Below are 20,000 nucleotides of genomic sequence, written 5' to 3' on the forward strand. Positions count from 1 at the left end.
TGAAAATCGTAAGTCTTGTGAAATAAAGCTACTCAAGATTTTATGGCCGAAATATCAATTTATTTCTCCACTTTTCAAGCTGCAAACAAGACTATTTATATATATATATATATATATAAATGTGCGCGTACGTGTGTGTGTGTGTGTATGTGTGTATGTATGTGTATATATATATATATATATATATATATATATATATATATATATATATATATATATATATATGTATGTATGTATGTATATATTTATATCATTCGCCATGATAGATCGCTAGTCACCACACATTCTTTATTTTCTTCCCATGTTTCTTTCTGTGGAAGAGTGTAGACTCGAAACATTAAAGACATCTTCCCTTCCCGAGCGTTAAACTAATACATCTGTTTGTCTACACCACCCGTCTTCGTCTTTCGTTTTTTTGTTTTTTTGGTGGGGTGGGGGAATTCTCCCCTATATATATGTATATACATAATGAAGCAGAATACAAAATGTAACTTCAGAATATTGATGGTTGCGAATACACAATTCATATTATTTTCTTACTGATCAACCTTACGAAACAGAAGCTATAAGAAGAGATCTTCATCTTCTCTCTTTTACATGTTGCAGTCATTAAACTGCGACCTTGCTGGAGTAGCGCACTGAAGGAATTTTGGTTGAAAGAATCGACGCCAATGCTTATTCTATCGGTCTTCTTTTGTCGAACCACTTAACGATTCTGCCACGTTGCTGCCTTAGAAATAAAGCTCTCATAGTGTGGCACAAGGCCAGTAAGGTCGGCGGGGGGAGGGGGATTTTTATTATATCGACCCGAGTGTTCCAGTGATACCTAATTTATCGACTTCGAAAGGCCGAAATGCAAAGTCGACAACGGCGGAATTTGAACTCAGAACGTAGCGACGGGCGAAATACCGCTATGCATTTCGTCCCACGCGGTAACAATACCGCCAGATCACCTCCTTAATAATAATAATAATAATAATAATAATAATAATAATAATAATAATAATAATAATAATAATAATAATAATAATAATAATGTATGTTGAAAGCCATAGGCACGGGCATATATAAGAAACTGAATATAATCCTATATAGATAGACATTATTTATGACTGCAATACTTCAGAATATATTAATAAAAGAGAATTCTTTTTTAAAAACAGCAAAACAAACGAATAAATAAAAAAAATAAAGAACGAACCAGTAAAAACAAACAAACAAAAATAATAAATAAACCGAAATACAAGAATTAATAGCGGATTTCTTTGATATCTTTAAAGTTTATTACCAAAGAGATTTTTCATCGATTGATTACAGCAATTAATGGTTCTTCTTCTTCTTCTTCTTCTTCTTCTTCTTCTTCTTCTTCTTCTTCTTCTTCTTTTTCTTCTTCTTCTTCTTCTTCTTCTTCTTCTTCTTCTTCTTCTTCTTCTTCTTCTTCTTCTTCTTCTTCTTCTTCAATCATTCTTTCTCCCATTTTCTTTTCTTTCAGTCCTTCTGTCTATCTCTTTACCCTTGACGCTCTCTCTCTCTCACTCCCTCTCTCTCTCCCTCTCTCTCCCTCTCTCTCTCCCTATCTCTCTCTCTTCCTTTCTCTCTCTCTTTCTTTCAATCTCCCTAAATCTATGTACTTTTACACACACACACACACACACACACGCACACAGACATACACACATATATCTATAAAGGTATGTATCTATATACATGCTTGTATATGTACATACATACATATGTACGCATGTATGTATATATATGTATATAAATGCATCCTTTATTCTTGTAAGTTCTCTTCTCCGATCTAAAAGTATGGATAAATTGTTTGGTTCTGTGTGAAAATAAATTTAACAAAGCAAAAAAAAAACAAAAAAACAGAAAGAGGGAAAGAAAATCCTACAAAAACAACAACAGTTGTAACAACCGACCAACCAAACAAACAAAGAAAACAATAACAACAACAACAATACTACTACTACTACTAATAATAATATCATCAACATATATTATCAACAGTCGTGGTGATGATGATGATAATACGGATGATAATAGTAAGGATAATGATGATGATAATAAAAATAATAATAACAATATCAACAACAACAACAACAACAATAATATTAACAATTATAAAAATATTAATATTAATAATAAAAATGATAATAACAGTGGTAATGATAAAAGTAATAATGATAATGATAATAATGATATGATGCCGATGTTAATAATAATAATAATGGTAATAATGATAATAATAATAATAATAATAATAATAATAATAATAATAATAATAACAACAACGACGAAGAAATAAGAGGCTGAGTGCATGAACAATGGGTTTTTTGAAATTCAGCAATCAAAAATAACAACAAACACAATAACAACAGCAACAACAAGGAAGACCTACCAACCAATAATGATACACACAAAAAATACAGGAATAAATATTAAAAAAAACATGGCGCGTATTTTATCTAAAAATATAAATAAGTATAATCAATGATTATTATTATTATATTTTATTTATATTTAGTTATTTCATCTGTTCCAAATGATTATCGATCAAGCTTTATTGGAAACTTGCTTGTATCTTACAATATTTTTGATGAGGAATGAAATGGTATTTATGATATCATCAATAGAATTAATCTTCTTCGCAACTGTTGGTTGTTTTTTTCTTTCTTTATTTATTTCTTTCTTTCTGTTTTCTTTGTTTTGTTTTTTTCGATTCTGCGATACAATTTATAACACGTTGCCTGTATTCCGTCTGTGGCTGATGTGAGAATTTCGCTGCTGTCTGGCTCGCTTGACCGTCTGGGAGCCATTTTCTTTCTCAGTTAATTATTCCTGCTTACGTGTACATATATATAAATATATATATATATATATATATATGTATGTATATATATATATATATATATATATATATATATATTTATATATATATATATATATATATATATATATATATATATATATATATATATATATATATATATATATATATGTATGTGTATATATATATATATATATATATATATATATATATATATATGTATACATACAGTCATACATTCATACATACATAGATCCATGCACATGTTCACACGGCGATAAATGTATATGTGCACGTATATATGCATGCATGTCTGTGTGTATATATGTAGATATATATGTTTACCTGCATCTACATACATTTATATGAATATGTATATATATATATATATATAATTGAAATTTAGAGAAAAACAAAAGGCGAAGACAGGTGTATAAACAACAAACAGATGTATTAGTTTAACGCTCGGGAAGGTGAGAAAATCTGTTACGTTTCGAGCCTACACTCTTCAACAGACTGGAACAGGAGGAAATAAACAGAGAGAGAATTTTTTTAAATGTTTTGGGTCTAGCGATAATGTATACAACGTAAAATACATACGTCTATACATATGTATCACAGGCGACTCCAGGACATCAGTGTCACTAGGGCTCATCACAGATTTCGTCACACGAGCTCTTCATATGCAGTGTTAACCCTGACCACATCTTAAACCTAACACGCACACACAAACCCTCTCCCACTCTTTCTTTCTCTCTCTCTGGGTCTTTCACACACTCAGTCACAAACTTATATTGGCGTCAAATTTTGGCATAAGGCCAGCAAATCTGGGGAAGGAAGTAAGTTGGTTACATAGACCCCAGTATGCAACTTGTACTTATTTTATCGACACTGAAAGGTTGAAAGACAGAATCGACCTCGGTGGATTTCGAACTCAATGCCTAATGACATGAAATGCCGCTAATTATTTTGCCCGGCGTACAAACGATTCTGTACCAGGTCCTCTCCTTAATACACATTCTGATCTAGAATTTTGACAGAAGGTCAGCAATTTCAGGAGAGAAGAAACGTCAATTAGTGTTCAACTGGTACTATCGACCCCGAAAGTATGAAAGTCGACCTCAGCGAATATTGAACTCAGAACGTAGAGGCGGATAAATTGCTGCTAAGTATTTACTCGGCGTGATAACGACTCAGCCAGCTCACCACATTAATAAACACACACACACACAAATGCACAATACCTCCCCACACACACACATACACAAATACACAAGAACAACACACACACACGCACTCACTAATATTGGACACATTTCACCTCAATAAATTCTAAAAATATAATAGTCTGGAATTAAAAAGAATACATATATATACATATATAAAAAAATTACATCGTACAATTTTAAATTCTTATGTTTGCTAGCATTACAATATTTCTTATGCTTGATTTTCCTTTGAGATCAATGTAGACATAAAACTTATTTACATAAATATCTCTATTTAGAATTATACTTAAAGAAAGAACACAGAATATAAGAAGAATAATGTTGTTCAAAAGAAAGCTATCGGAAGCAACGAACAAAAAAAATATGTTGACTTATATTTGTGTCTTTTCAGCTTTAATGCAGCTGAATTCGCAATTAAATTAACATATCTGGTTCAGTCTCCTGGCTGGTTTTGACAACAAATTTCCGACGACAATTAGAGAAGCTATCATACAGCGTATGAATAATTAAAACGTGTTTCCTGGCAGATGTCAACAACAAAATGGTGTGTTTATAGCTTACACAGACACACACAAACATATATATATATATACATATATATATATATATATATATATGTATATATATATATATATATATATATATATATATATATATATATATATATATATATATATATATATATATATATATATATATTTATACACAGGTATACATACACACATATATACACGAGTACGTCCATAGAGGTTAAAGAACTTATGACATTCCGATATTGTTCGTACTCGCTCTGATTGTCTTTTGGATAATCAATGAAGCGTGAGCGATGTACGTTTGTACATCACTCATGTCCAGTCTCTCATGAGTGATGACTAATGATGGGTTTTTCACATTGTTTTCGAGGTACGAGCGGTTTGTGTTTCGAAAAACTGAATAACGTGTTCATTGAAGAAGTGTACCGACTGATTGTATATCCCGGGTAATTCTCAGTGAGATCCAGCGCCATTTGCGTGACAAGACTGGACCGTGGAATTACTGGTACTACAGTTCATGAGATAAGCTTCCGGACAACAGTTTCCGTCAGTCCGAATTCACTCACAAGACTTGAGTCGACCTTAAATATGATGAACAAAAAGTGGACTAAGAACAACAACAAAAGTAGAGGAAAAAGAAGAGGAAGGTAAAGATGAAAAGAGACAAGGAAGTGGAAGAGAAGAAGAAGGAGAGTGAGAAAGAGACTGATGATGCTGGTTATGATAATGATGATGATGACTACGACGACGATGACGATGACGACGATGATGATGATGACGACAATGATAATGACGATGACAATGACGACGATGACGACGACGATGATGATGATGATGATGACGACGACGACGATGACAATGGTGTGGACGATGATGACGATAATGATGATGATGATGATGATGATGACGTTGATATTAACGACGTCATCGAGAATAATGATGATGATGAAGATGATGATGTTCCAGCAGGAGAGGCAGAAGAAGGAGAAAGAGAACAAGTAATCACAAAATTTGCTTTTGTTGTTACCTAATCATTTACTACAAGTCACGTGACATTTCATATTTTACGTCACAATTTTAATTATTTTCTATCCACTCTTCTCTCCTACAAAAATTAAACATGTTTTGTTCGATTTCTCTCTCTCTCTCTCTCTCTCTCTCTCTCTCTCTCTCTCTCTCTCTCTCTCTCTCTACGTTTCTCTCTCTTTCTCTTTTTGTCTCTCTTTCTCTCTCTCTCTCTCTCTCTCTCACCCTCATTTTCCCTTCCTCATAATCTTCTTAAGGAATAAAAGTCATCTTACCCTTTCTCCCTCATTTTGACGCCCTATTTTCTCTCTACTCCCTAAACATATACACACACACACACACAAGAACTTTCTCTCCCTCTCTGTCTGTCTGTCTGTCTCTGTCTCTGTCTCTCTCATACACAGACACACACACACACACCTATTTCTAGTTGAATACTGAGTGGTTTAACTTCTTTCCAAGATAATCTGCAGCTTAGCTGATTCCATCTAAGCGGCGGCGCCTTTGAAGCTTTGATAAGCGCTTGTCGATTAAGGATTTTAAATAGTTGTGCTGCTGGAAGAACAAGCAAAGAATTCGGCGATGCCAAGGATTGGAAATTTGGGAAACGCTCCAAGAAATAAACAGCAAATTTACCAATAAGAAAGCAAAAAAAAAAAATCAAGAAAAAACAACCCAACAAACAAAAAAAGCAACAAAAATAAAAGACAAAGAAAAAAGAACAAATATCGCTAGAATTAGAAATCTTATGCGTTGTGCCGTTAAGCAGCCGAGCACAAATCAGCAGCGACATCTTCATCATTAGCAACATTAGTAACAACACCAACAACAACAACTGCAACTACTACTACTACTACTACTACTACTACTACTACTACTACTACTACTACTACTACTACTACTACTACAGCAGCAGCAGTAGCTGCAGCAAGAACAACAAGAATAACGTTATTAGTTTTATGCACGAAGCGAAAGACTAACACTGACAGCTGTAATGGCGTAAAGCCGATCATGAAATAAACTATTCTCAAATCATTGAATTTTTGGTTTTCTTCTCATTAGTAGGAAGTTGAACACTTCCGCATTGCTATCGTCTGCAGGAATATACACAGCAAGAAACAGAAAATATTCCTTAAATCAAGCTTTCATTCAGTTATCAGCCATCTTTTTCGCTTTTTATTCAGCATATTTCACGCTCCTAATGGCGTTTTCCTCCTACGTCGCTTTCTCGGGTTTTACTCCACTTTTATCAACGTTGCTTACCAAAGCTAGCTTTGCGTCAGAGACTGGTTCGTCGCCACAATCGCTATTCTGACTGTTAAGATAAACCCATCACCGCCGCTGCCACCATCATGGCTACGACTGTTAACAACAACGAGAACAACGCCAACAACCGACACCAGGACCAACATCAACAGACTACCATCGTAAGATCTACTATAACCATCACCTCAGTAATGCTGTCAAGAGTCTTAACACCACCGCTGCCGCCGCCACAACTACTGCAGCCATCACCACCACCAAACAACAACAACAGTACCAGTACCGCTTCCAGCATGATCACCAACACCACCACCTATGCAACCACCACTGGCATTACCAGTACCGCTTTGAATATAACCAAAACCACCACAACCACCACCGCCACCACCACTGCCACCACAACCACCACCACTACCACCACCACCATCAGTTCTGCTTTCAATATAATCGACAACACCACCAACTACCCAACCACGCCAAAACCACCACGACGTTCTGAGTTCAAATTCTGCCGAGGTCGACTCTGCCTTTCATCTTTTCGGGGTCGATTAAATAAGTACCAGTTACGCACTGGGGTCGATATCATCGACTTAATCCGTTTGTCTCTGCTTGTTTGTCCCCCTCCATGTTTAGGCCCCTGGGGGGCAATAAAGAAATAAGAAACGTTGGCACGCTGGCAGAAATGCTTAGCGGTATTTCGTCTGTCTTTACGTTCTGAGCTCAAATTCCACCGAGGTCAACTTTGCCTTTCATCCTCTTGAGGTCGATAAATTAAGTACCAGTTGCGTACTGGGGTTGATCTAATCGACTGGCTCCCTCCCCCAAAATTTTGGGCCTTGTGCCTAGAGTAGAAAAGAATATTCTCCTTAAGAACAATATTTAACCTCTCACCAAGCACCTTCTCATTTCTGATGTTAGAGACGATGCCTCACTTCCATACATTAGCACAAGGTAGACATAGAAGCTCAGTCTATGGATCCTGGTGTTGATGCTCAGAGTACGTTGGTGATGTTGGTACCGTTATACAATTCCAAGAATGTAGATTTTGTCAGCAGCATTCATCTTTTGATCCCCTTCACACATCTTGCATCTTCAGTGATCAAAGTTCCAAGATAGTTGAAGGATGAGACCTGCTTAATGATTTGATTGTTCACTTCCAGTATGTACTTTGGGTTTCCTGTCTTTGTTACCACCATACACTTGCATGAACGGACCCTACATTTTATGAACACATCTTACTTCTCTATTTCTCTGACCAGTACATCCGCACTTAACTCGGCCTTTCATGCAACTCAGATTGCCATTTTAATCTAATATTTTTTGTTACATAAACGGTTTTTGGTATTCCATGTGCTACCTTGAAACTTGACTATGAATTTAAAGAATTAGATTAGATTCCTTGTATTAATTATTCAGTAATCTTGTTAAAATAGCGAATGAAGCTTGTACTTCAAAACGCTGCACCAAATCGATTGCTTATTTCTCTGACAAGTTGTTCAACATAGTATTGACTTGGACAGCTCTAACTCTCAACCAGTTCAATGACTTAGTTACAATCTACACAGCAGAGTGTATTGCATAATTTTTCAATATCAAATTAAAAGCCCTTCGTTTCAAGGACTTATTACGATTGATGTTTCATCGAGTTTATTAATCCGATGATTAATTAACTAATTAAAATCTGATATGTTACTATATTTTTAAAAAAATAAACATATGAATAATAATAATGATGATAGTAATAATAATAATAATAACTGAATAAATATATAAATAAAATCATACAAACACCAGTAGTGTTTTTGAATCGAATTCCCACTGTGAATTGATGAAATAATTTAATCAGGTATTCTCGAGAGATCTGCTGATTAATTAGAGAAATAAAACCAGAATATATTGGCTAAAAGCAATTGCGTTCGATCCACTACTTCTGATGCCTGATGGAGTATATTATTTATCACAGTCTCAGAGGTTTGTTCATCGTGGAAACTCTCTGTCTCTCTGTCTCTCTAACTCTGTCTGTCTGTCTCTCTCTCTCTCTCTCTCTCTCTCTCTCTCTCTCTCTCTCTCTCTCTCTCTCTCTCTCTCTCTCTCTCTCTCTCTCTCTCTGTTCCTCACCTCTGCTCGTTCTTTCTAGATTTAAAATAGTTTTCAGAGAATTAATGCACTCATTATCAAACTGCAAGTATATTTCCAGAAAGATTATTTCACACAAAAGTAAAAACAGTAGAAAAATAAAAGAAATAAAATAAAATAAATGAAACGAATAAATGAAATTATAAAAAAAAAAAAAGACAAAAAAAATATTTTTGCAAAGTTACAAAGAAAGAACCAGAAATGAAATAAAATAAAATATTTTTAGAAAAATTGCTTAAATTTACCTCCGAGATATCATGAAATGAAATCTTCATTAAAACGCAAGATGATAATTTGTATAAACTTATCTTTTATCTAACACGCAAGCTTTATGTATCTTGGCAAACACCCTCAGACTTCAGCTAACTTTGCTTCGATATTATAATAATATAAGCTAACATCGAAAGGTAGGACCAACTCTTCTTTCCGTTGCATGCGAAACGCTTTATGTGTTTAGCGGCATTAATTCATTTCATTGCTAATCTTTTAATCGATAATTGTGATCTTAACGATGATTTAAGCTATAAAATTTTGAAATATCAACACATCTTAAATTAACATGAATTGTAATAATGTAATGGCTGACGAAGTTTTAATCACATAACTACAACCCACCCACCCCTTCAAGCTCATGGAATAGAATCTACCAGGCTTAGTTAGCGACGCCATTGTTAATAAAACTGTAAATGTTATTTATTATTCTTCACATTGTTGACAGCTAGAACCATGAGAATTTTCGTCGTAGAAAATATAGAAATTACTTTTATTTCAATAATACTTGCGTTACATATTTCAAATCTACAAACACCAATGTGTTTGTGCATGTGTGTGTATGTGTGTGCGAGTGCGTGTGCATATATATATATATATATATATATATATATATATATATATATATATATATATATATTTATTTATATTTATTTATTTATATTTATTTATATATATATATATATATATATATATATATATATATATATATATATATATATATTTATTTATTTATTTATATATATTTATATTTATATATATATATATATATATATATATATATATATATATATATATATATATATACATATATATAAGCACACATATATGCACATACATAGATGCATTTTTTTAATATGTGTGTGTGTGCGTACGTCTATGTATATATGTAAATGTCTGCATATGCAGATTCTGTCAACGAAGTTTTACTTTCCTCATTCCTATTAGAGTAATAACCCTTTATTCAACGTTTCTTTTCTGTTTCATAGCGTTTTTCTTTGTTTTAATAACTGATGAGATGCCGGAGCAGACTTCAGCCCCGGCATCCGAAACTCTGAGTTTTATTGTGGCAACCGACTAATTGTCACGTATTATATCTATAGATAAATTCCTGTATTTACATAATATCGAGGTCACATTCCTTCTTTTGTTGTCATATCATTATTATTAGTAGTATATATATATATATATATATATATATATATATATATATATATATATATATATATATATATATATATATATAAGGTTTGATTAATAAGTATCCGGATTGTCGACGAAGCTAAAGCATGCAGAGTGAAGCCGCTCGGCACAGATTGACCATGAACTCTGCTGTGCATGTACACTAAGTTTTAACGTTCCAGCACACTTCTGGTGTTTACAGCAGTGCTTAGAAGGAAGGTGTTTAGCGTGTGGTGACCGTCACATTGACCATGACAGAGGCTTACGCAAAGTTGCAGAGTGTGTATGCATACCAGCCATGCATACCAGCCATGCATACCAGCCATGCATACCAGCAATGCATACCAGCCTCCCATCTCCACGCCACCAGTGTTATCCAAGGGAAAGGCAAAAGGGGCCGATACAGCTTGGCACCAGTGACATCAAAACTCATTTCTACAGCTGAGTGAACTGGAGCAATGTGAAATAAAGTGTCTTGCTCAAGAGCACAACAAGCAACCCGGACCGGGAATCGAACTCTCAACCTCACCATCTTAAACTCGACGCTGTAACTACTGAGCCATTCGCCTTCACTATATACTTATATACATATATATATATATATGTATATATATATATATATATATATATATATATATATATATATATATATATATATATATACATATATATACATACATTCGTGTATACATATATATGCATATATATATTGTTAACATTTCTTCAGTCATTCAGTTATCGTTGTATATAATTGTACTCACACATATCTCTACCCATGCACACAAACACATATATACATACATTCACAGTCACACACACACACACACACACACACACATATATATATATATATATATATATATATCAACATATATACACCGATATAAACAAACAAATGGTCGAGATGTAAACATAGATCACTAAACGCAATGCGAAGACGTAGAGCAGCGAAAACAATTTCCACCACTATAGATATGAAATAAGATAAGGAAACAGAGATAGTACAGAGACAGTATAGCTGAATCGATCTCCAATTTCATCGCCAAATTTATTCTAAAAGAATTCTCGAGTCGCTTAAATGGCGTTTCTCTATTTGTGTTGTGCATTACTTCTTTTGGCCTTGCTCCCAAACTGTTAGTGTCATAGTGTGAGCTCTGTTTATCAGAAATTTATTCCTTATCATCACCAAGTCAACCAATGACAATGTGATTGCCTGTTTAGCACAGGGAGTCCTTCTTTATCACACACACTCAAGCACAGACACACCCACACACCCACACACACACACATATATATATATATACATACATGCATGTGTGTGTGTGTGTGTGTGTGCGTGTATGTGTATATATATATATATATTTGGGGCTTAGTGGTTACAGTGTCGAGTTTACGATCGCGAGGTCGTTCGTGAGTTCGATTCCTGGACCAGGCTGTGTGCTGTGTTTTTGAGCAAGACACTTTTTTTCATGTTTCCAATTCACTCAGCTGAAGAAATAAGTTGCTGCTTTTTAATAAACTATATATATATATATATATATATATATATATATATATATATGTATGTATGTATATATATGTATGTATGTGCTAATACATAGTACTACAATGTTACATTCACAACCAGAGAGAGAGAGAGAGAAAGAGAGCGTATTAGGAATTGGCGTGCACATGGTAAAACATTACGGTCTGACGACATTTTCGAACGTGTGTGTGGGGGGGGGGGTTAAGACGTAACACGTTTGTAGAATATCCTGTTCTAGAGACACACTGCTTCACAATCCAATTTATCCCAATAAATGGATTTGCTTAGCGACTGACTCTCAAGAAAGATTTCGTGACAGACAAGATTAAGGAATCTCGAATCGTTTTCGATTCGCATAAAATTCACACGATCAGAATGGGGCTGTCATTGCAAGGGAATTAACCCATTGACATTATTTACATATTCTTTTCTCGCTTTAGGCTTTCCTCTTGTACTTTTAGTTCCTGCAACGCTAAGCTCGCAGACACGGACATAGGGAAACGTATATACACAAGCACAGCACACGCTCACACACGCTGTTTCTTTTAGTTTCATTTAGTGTGTGTGTATATGTGTGCGTGTGTCTTTACATACATGCATACACACACACATATGGATAGATAGATAAATAGACAAACAGACAGACAAATATGTGGAAACGTTTTGCTTTTGTTGTGCTCCATTATCATATATATATATATGTATATATATATATGTATATATATATGCATATGTATATATATGTATATGTATATATGTATGTATATATATATATGTGTATATATATATAAGTATATATATATATGTATATATACGTATATATATATGTATATAAATATATATATTCATATATATATATATACATGTATGTATGTGTATATATATGTTCATAGGTGTATATATGTATATATATATATATATATTTATTTATACATGTATATACGCATATATATACATGTATATATACGTGTATGCATGCATATATGTCTGTGTATATACTTGCATATATGTATATATATATATATATATATATATATATATATATATATATATATATATATATATATATATATTTATATAAATATATGTAAATATATTCATGTATATATGTACACATATATGTTGAACATATACGCACATATATGTTTATGTGTGTGTGCACGAACGCATATACGTGTATATAGATCTGTGTGTGTGCCTGAGTGCGTATGTATGTCACCTCTGTAACCCTGTATCGACGACTTCATTGGACGTTGTACTGCGCTTGACACAAAGCACTGACAATTCATTCTCGAGTTTCCCATTCCATTCCATTCAGTACGAAATCTTTTTAGAAGAAAGACATCGATTCGCTACGAGGTAAAAAGCCATGGAAAGTTCCTTTCTTGGAATACCAATGTGTGAGGATAACCAAAATGAAATATCTGGAGAACGGTTTAGAGAGAACGAAGTTATCACAGGATAGCGAAAGTACAATTTCCGCTGGGACGGAAAGTTAACAAATTTCACAGGAAGCAGTTATACCCGTTCTGTTGCAGAGCGATCTCAAATGCATGTGGGTATGTATATATGAACGTACTAGTATTCCAAAGAATAAGTCCTAGGGTCGATTTGCTCGACTAAAGTCGGTGCTCCAGCATGGCCCCTGTCAAATGACTGAAACAAGTAAAAGTGTAAAGAGTAGAGAGACTAAATATAAACACTCACGCTGAGAAATTTGGACAAATAGTGAAATATGTATGAAAATACATTTATAAGCATGTGTGTGTGCATGTGTGTGTGTGTGTGTGTGTGTGCGTCTGCATGTGTAAGTGTATGTGTATGAAATATATGCGTTCGTTTTTTTTCTTTTGGCCCTTGTCCCATGTCCTGTTATACCATTATCAATTTGAATATTAAACAACATTCTACGTTGAAAACTACACACCATTTTGGCTTTTGTTCTTGATGGTGTTGTTCAAATTTTTGTTGTAGTCGTTGTTGTTGCTGTCGTCGTCGTCGTCGTCGTTGTTGTTGTTGTTGTTGTTGTTGCTGTTGCTGTTGCTATTTTGGCATTCTCCCCGCTCGCCTCCTGCATTGTTTGATCTCTTTGATATGAGAAATAAGCCACACTCTGTAGACTTTTGTTCAAAGGAATATATTAAAACGGAACTATTTCTTCGATCACGACAGTACAGATTTGTAATCACCCCTCCCCACACACCTTATCACGTGTATATATATATGCGTGTGTGTGTGTGTGTGTGTGTGTGTGTGTGTGCGTGCAAACACACATATATACTAGCACGTGCGCATACACACACACAAACATGTAGATCATTGACGTCATAGGCATTTATAGATTTCGAGAAAATGTGAAATACTTTTTGGGGGAACAGTGAATTTACAAAGTAGATAAATTTATAAGTAATGCTATGCAAATTTCGCGTTAAAAACCCTACGACTTTTTCAGTTGAAAGCGTTTTCTCGGCCAATATTTGCTACACGCCCTCATTTATAGCTTTGTCTAATTCACTATACACCCTTCGATGTATTATACCTACATACATACATACATACATACATACATACATACGTACATACATACCAATACATACATAAATACATACATACATATATATATACATACATACATATATATATATATATATATATATATATATATATATATATATATATATATATATTAAGAAGATAAGAAAATAGAGAGATAACATTTATTTATTAACTAAAAGATCTAACGTCATCTCTGACAGCTGTTTCGATTCCGGACGTTTATAAATTAATTACCATAATTATAACCATTTAAAAGTCGAACCTCATGAAGGTTGGTTAATATCTAGATTTGTAGATTTGTAATAGATTTATTCAAATACCAAACCGGTTTCGATAATTTTTTGCTTTAGAAGAGTTTAAAGATACAAAGAAAAAATCAGAAAAACATGTTTAAGCGATCAAATATCTAAATGTCCACAGAGATTTCAATGAGTTTCGTATGTATAGATAGCAATATAAGTTTAAATGTTCGATGAAAATCATAATAAACATACATTATTGAAAGTTCAGTGATATTGAATCTTTATAAAAAAACATAAATGGTGGTGTGGGGAGAGAAAGAGAAAAATGTGGAGAGGAAGGAAAAAAGCTTGCTTTTTTTTTTTTACAATTTCTGTCGTGGTGCGTGTAGTTCTTTTCTCAATGTCGGTCGAAGTTGTATAGCATGAGTTTCGTCACCTTAGCTTGTTAGGGTTCGAAATTTTATAAGTTCAAATCTTTTAGTATATATACATATATACTAACAGATTTGGGCGTTCAGTATTAGAGAGAGAGGCAAAGAAAGAGGAAGATAGATCGCTATCTACCGATAAACATCCATTATTTAAATAAATATTTGTGTATATTAAAATGCTCATCGTTCTATGTAAATACCTTTTTAAGTAAATATCTATCTACCTATCTATCTAATCTGTCTGTCTGTCTGTCTGTCTATCTATCTATCTGTCTGTCTGTCTGTCTGTCTGTCTGTCTGTCTATTTATCAACCTATCTATCTAGCTATCTATCTATCTATCTATCTATCTATCTATCCATATCTATCTATCTATCTATCTATCTATCTATCTATCTATCTATCCATATCTATCTATCTATCTATCTATCTATCTATCTATCTATCTATCCATATCCATCTATCTATCTATCTATCTATCTATCTATCTATATATCTATCTATCTATCTATCTATCTATCCATATCTATCTATCTATCTATCTATCTATCTATCTACATTTATTTTTCTCCCTGTCTGCCGAGGATGGGCGGTAGTGGCACGGCGGTTCTTTTTCGCAAGAGTCTGGATCTCCAAGTAAAGACGATATTTACGGACCCGGAGGGTAGACTGGTTGTCCTAGATGTGGACGGCAGCGATGGAGGCGCTTTTCGGTTGCTGGCAGTTTATGTGCCTCCTTTAACAGGTCGGTCAGACTTCTTTCGACGTCTAGAAGTATTCCTGGGAACGTCTCGTCCCTTACTTTTAGTGGGGGATTGGAATGCTACCTTGGACACGCATCTAGACTACGTGGGGAGTGACAAAACTAGAAGGGGATGCAAAGGCCTCATAGACCTGCTCCGACGCCTCCAGTTGTCTGACAGGTACCGACTCGACCACCCAAATGTGCCAACGTGGACTTGGAGCAACCGCATTGGGTCGTCGAGATCGTATCTAGATAGGATAGTGTGTAGGACAAGAGATAGAGATAGTTTAGGATGTCCACAGTTCCACATAGTCAGCTACACGGATCACAAACTTGTGACGTGTACGCTAGACTTAGATAAGGCACATAGGCAGGGTCCCGGTTACTGGAAACTAAACGCGTCTTTCCCGTCGAGACAGGTTTTCAGAGACCGGATTAGCACGTTAGTAAAGAGGGCTTTGACGGGAGCCATCGTCAACAACAAATGGTGGTTTTCCCTCAAGAGAGCAGTAAGGGCGGAAGCAATAAGGTATAGCAGGGCACTAGCTGTAGAGAGGAACAGAGAAGAGGGGGAGCTAGTGATAAAGTTAGAAGAGGCATTGCGAAGTGGCATCGCATCCGACGTTTTAGCGGCGAGGTTGGCCCTCGACCAACACTTCAATGCTAAACACGAAGGGTGTGCTGTCAGGGCAAGGATGCGTGCTCTGGGGAATGAAGGTGTTGGAGCCGCACGAGAGGCCCGGGTGGCGGAGGCGCAGCGGGGTAACAGAGCCACCATCCGGTCTCTGGTAGACGAACAGGGGCGCGAATTGCTCGAGCCGAGCAAGATGTGCGAGGCGTTTCAGCGGCATTTTGCCCAACTGTTCGGGAGGAGTGGCGAGTGAGAAGGCAGGGTGGACTTTAGTGCCTACCTGCACAGCTTGCCACGACTCTCGGCAAGAGAGGCGGAGTGCTGCGAAGGGGTCATCACAGCGGAGGAGGTGAGGGACACGATGGCGGGTTGCTCGACGGACAAATCTCCGGGTTTGGATGGTCTGCCCTACGAGCTTTACAACTGTATGCCAGACTTGTTTGGAGAAGTCTTGGCGGTCGTGTACTGCAACTGGCAGCAGAACGGGAGCATTCCCGGTTTTGTGAGCCGAAGAGCGGTAACGCTGCTGAAGAAAGATCCAAACAAGGGGGACGCCATAGATAACTTTAGGCCCATCACTCTGCTCAATGCAGACATGAACATTTTGGCCAAGGTGTTAGCCAAGCGGTTGGCGCTTGTCATCGAGAAACTGGTCGGCACGGAGCAGACGTGCGCCGTGCCGGGCCGGAGCATCCATGACAACCTCCATCTGATGCGCTACATCATAGAGAGGGTAGTTAAGGAACCTGGCATGGGTGGGGCCCTGATCAATTTGGATCAATCCAAAGCTTTCGATAGGGTAGACCATCGATACTTGGAGGCCGTCCTCGAAGCGGCCGGTTTCGGTCCCGTTTTCCGCGGCTGGATGGCTGCCTTGTACACAGGCATCCGTTCGGTTGTTCGTGTCAATGGACGTCTATCGGGACCCTTCGACATTGCACGTTCGGTTCGTCAGGGATGCCCCCTGTCGCCGCTCCTGTACGTATTGACTCTCGAGCCACTACTGCGGAAGCTGGCGACGCTGAGGTGCATCCCGCGAGAACTGGGGTGCGGGACGAGCGTGTCGGCATACGCGGACGACGTCACCGTCATAGCGTCTAGCCACGAGCACATTGAGCTTGTCGGCGAGACGCTGAAAGACTACGAAGCGGTGACGGGAGCGAAAATCAACCGGGATAAGTCGGTGGGTTTGCTGCTCGGCACCTGGAGAAGCAAGCCCATACCGTCCGGCAGCGCCTCAGTAGTGGGACGCTGGACGGACGGTCCGGTCAAGTTGCTCGGAGTCTGGTTCGGTCCGGACCTGCAAACGGAGAAGAACTGGGACGAGATAATGAGTAGGGTGGCCACTCTCTGCCGGCAATGGTCCGAGAGGAAGCTGTCCCTAAAAGGTCGGGCGGAGGTGGCGAACGCGTACATCGCGTCCGTCATCGAATACCGCCTGACCGTCGTGCCTTGTCCCGATCGCGCCATCACCGAAATGGAGCGCATCCTCTTCCGCTTTTTGTGGAAAGGAAGCGTTCCGATGGTGAGGCGATCCGTTTGTTGCCAACACCCGCTGAAAGGAGGGCTGGGCATGCCGTGGTTGATGATGCGCAGACATGCGCTGAGACTGCGACATCTCCGGCTCTACGTAGACGACGGTGAGCAGGTGTGGTCGCCGTTTGTGCGACGCGCTTTCCCGCAGCTCGTCTCCATGACCGAGCTGCAGTCGTGGATCAAAAAGAGGCCGAGGAATGGCGAATGGCACCGTGAGTGTCGCGTTGCTCTGCAACAACTTTGCCGTCCCGGGTCGACCTTGAGCGGCTGCATCACAACGAAGTCATTCTATAGGGGATTAGTGGAGGGCAGGTACGACGACGATCTCGGGGCGAACCTGGGCGTCGACGAGGAATACCTGACCCGCCTGTTCAGGACGACTTTCGGGCCGGGACCTATGGACAACTTCCAGAGATCCCTGGCCTGGCAGTGTTACCGAGAGGCGCTACCCGTTCGGGATAAGCTCTATAGACACGGCTCGCGAAATGCGGGGCCGACCTGCCCGAGATGCGGTCAGAGCGATGAAACCGTTCTGCACGCACTCGTGCAGTGTCCAACCATTTCGGAGCTGTGGGCTTATGTCGAACGACTGCTGTCGCGTGTGGGACGAGTCGGTTTATCAACCGAGTCTATCGTCAATATCGTCACGCCTCCTTCCTTTAAACGGGAAGGAAGAGGTGTATTTATCGTACTTGTGGCTATGGCCAAAGACTGCATCTGGTGGACGCGTCTGAAAGGATTAGAGACAAATACTTTCCTCTCTGGTCAATCTCTCATCAACTTTTTCAAGTATCACTTGAAAAGGAAGGTGAGAGTAGAGAGGCAAGTGTTGTCTAGCAAATGTTTCGCAAAAAGATGGATACATGTAGCAAGAATGGCACGTATAAATGACGAAGCCACCTTGACCATGATTCTATAAAACGTTTTAAAATTTTGTAAACAGAGAGTTACTCACGTTTCTTGCTTAAATAAAAGAGATTTTATTTAACAAAGTGTGACGCTAAAGACCGAGGTTACCGTGGTCTTTTCGTAGGTTTTTCTTTCCACGGATAACCTCCCCATTTATTGGGAATTTTTTGTATTATTTCATATTTTTTGTAAATACCCCAAACATTTTGCGATGTTTTTTTTTCATCGTTGTCCCCACTTTTGTTTTTTTTTTTCTTCTGCTTTGTTTTCGAACCCCTCGAAAAGAAAAACTCTACATTTGTATTTTGTCCCCTCTGTGTTGAGCCCTGTGTGGCTAATAAAGAAACCTATCTATCTATCTATCTATCTATCCATATCCATCTATCTATCTATCTATCTATCTATCTATCTATCTATCTATCTATCCATATCTATCTATCTATCTATCTATCTATCTATCTATCTATCCATATCTATCTATCTATCTATCTATCTATCTATCTATCTATCTATCTATCTATCTATCTATCTATCTATCCATATCTATCTATCTATCTATCTATCTATCTATCTATCTATCTATCTATCCATATCTATCTATCTATCTATCTATCTATCTATCTATCTATCTATCTAAATATCTATTTATCTGTCTAACTATCTACTTACCAAACTAAATATGTACCTACACACGTGCACACACCTACATACACACACATCTACATACAGACACACGTACATGCATATATACGTACATACACACACACATACACACACACACACCTACATACGCACACATATTACTTTACATACTTACAAAACACACAGCAGTTATACATCAACGGGTGTAAATACTCACATGATTGGGTGATGAGTATCTATACATAATATTTGAGTGAGCGAGTACATCGCCATTTTTACTTCTAGTTCAACTGTGCTAGAACACCAATTTGA

This window comes from Octopus bimaculoides, chromosome 19 (assembly GCF_046866305.1).
Source record: "Octopus bimaculoides isolate indiv1 chromosome 19, ASM4686630v1, whole genome shotgun sequence".
In the NCBI taxonomy this organism is placed as follows: domain Eukaryota; kingdom Metazoa; phylum Mollusca; class Cephalopoda; order Octopoda; family Octopodidae; genus Octopus; species Octopus bimaculoides.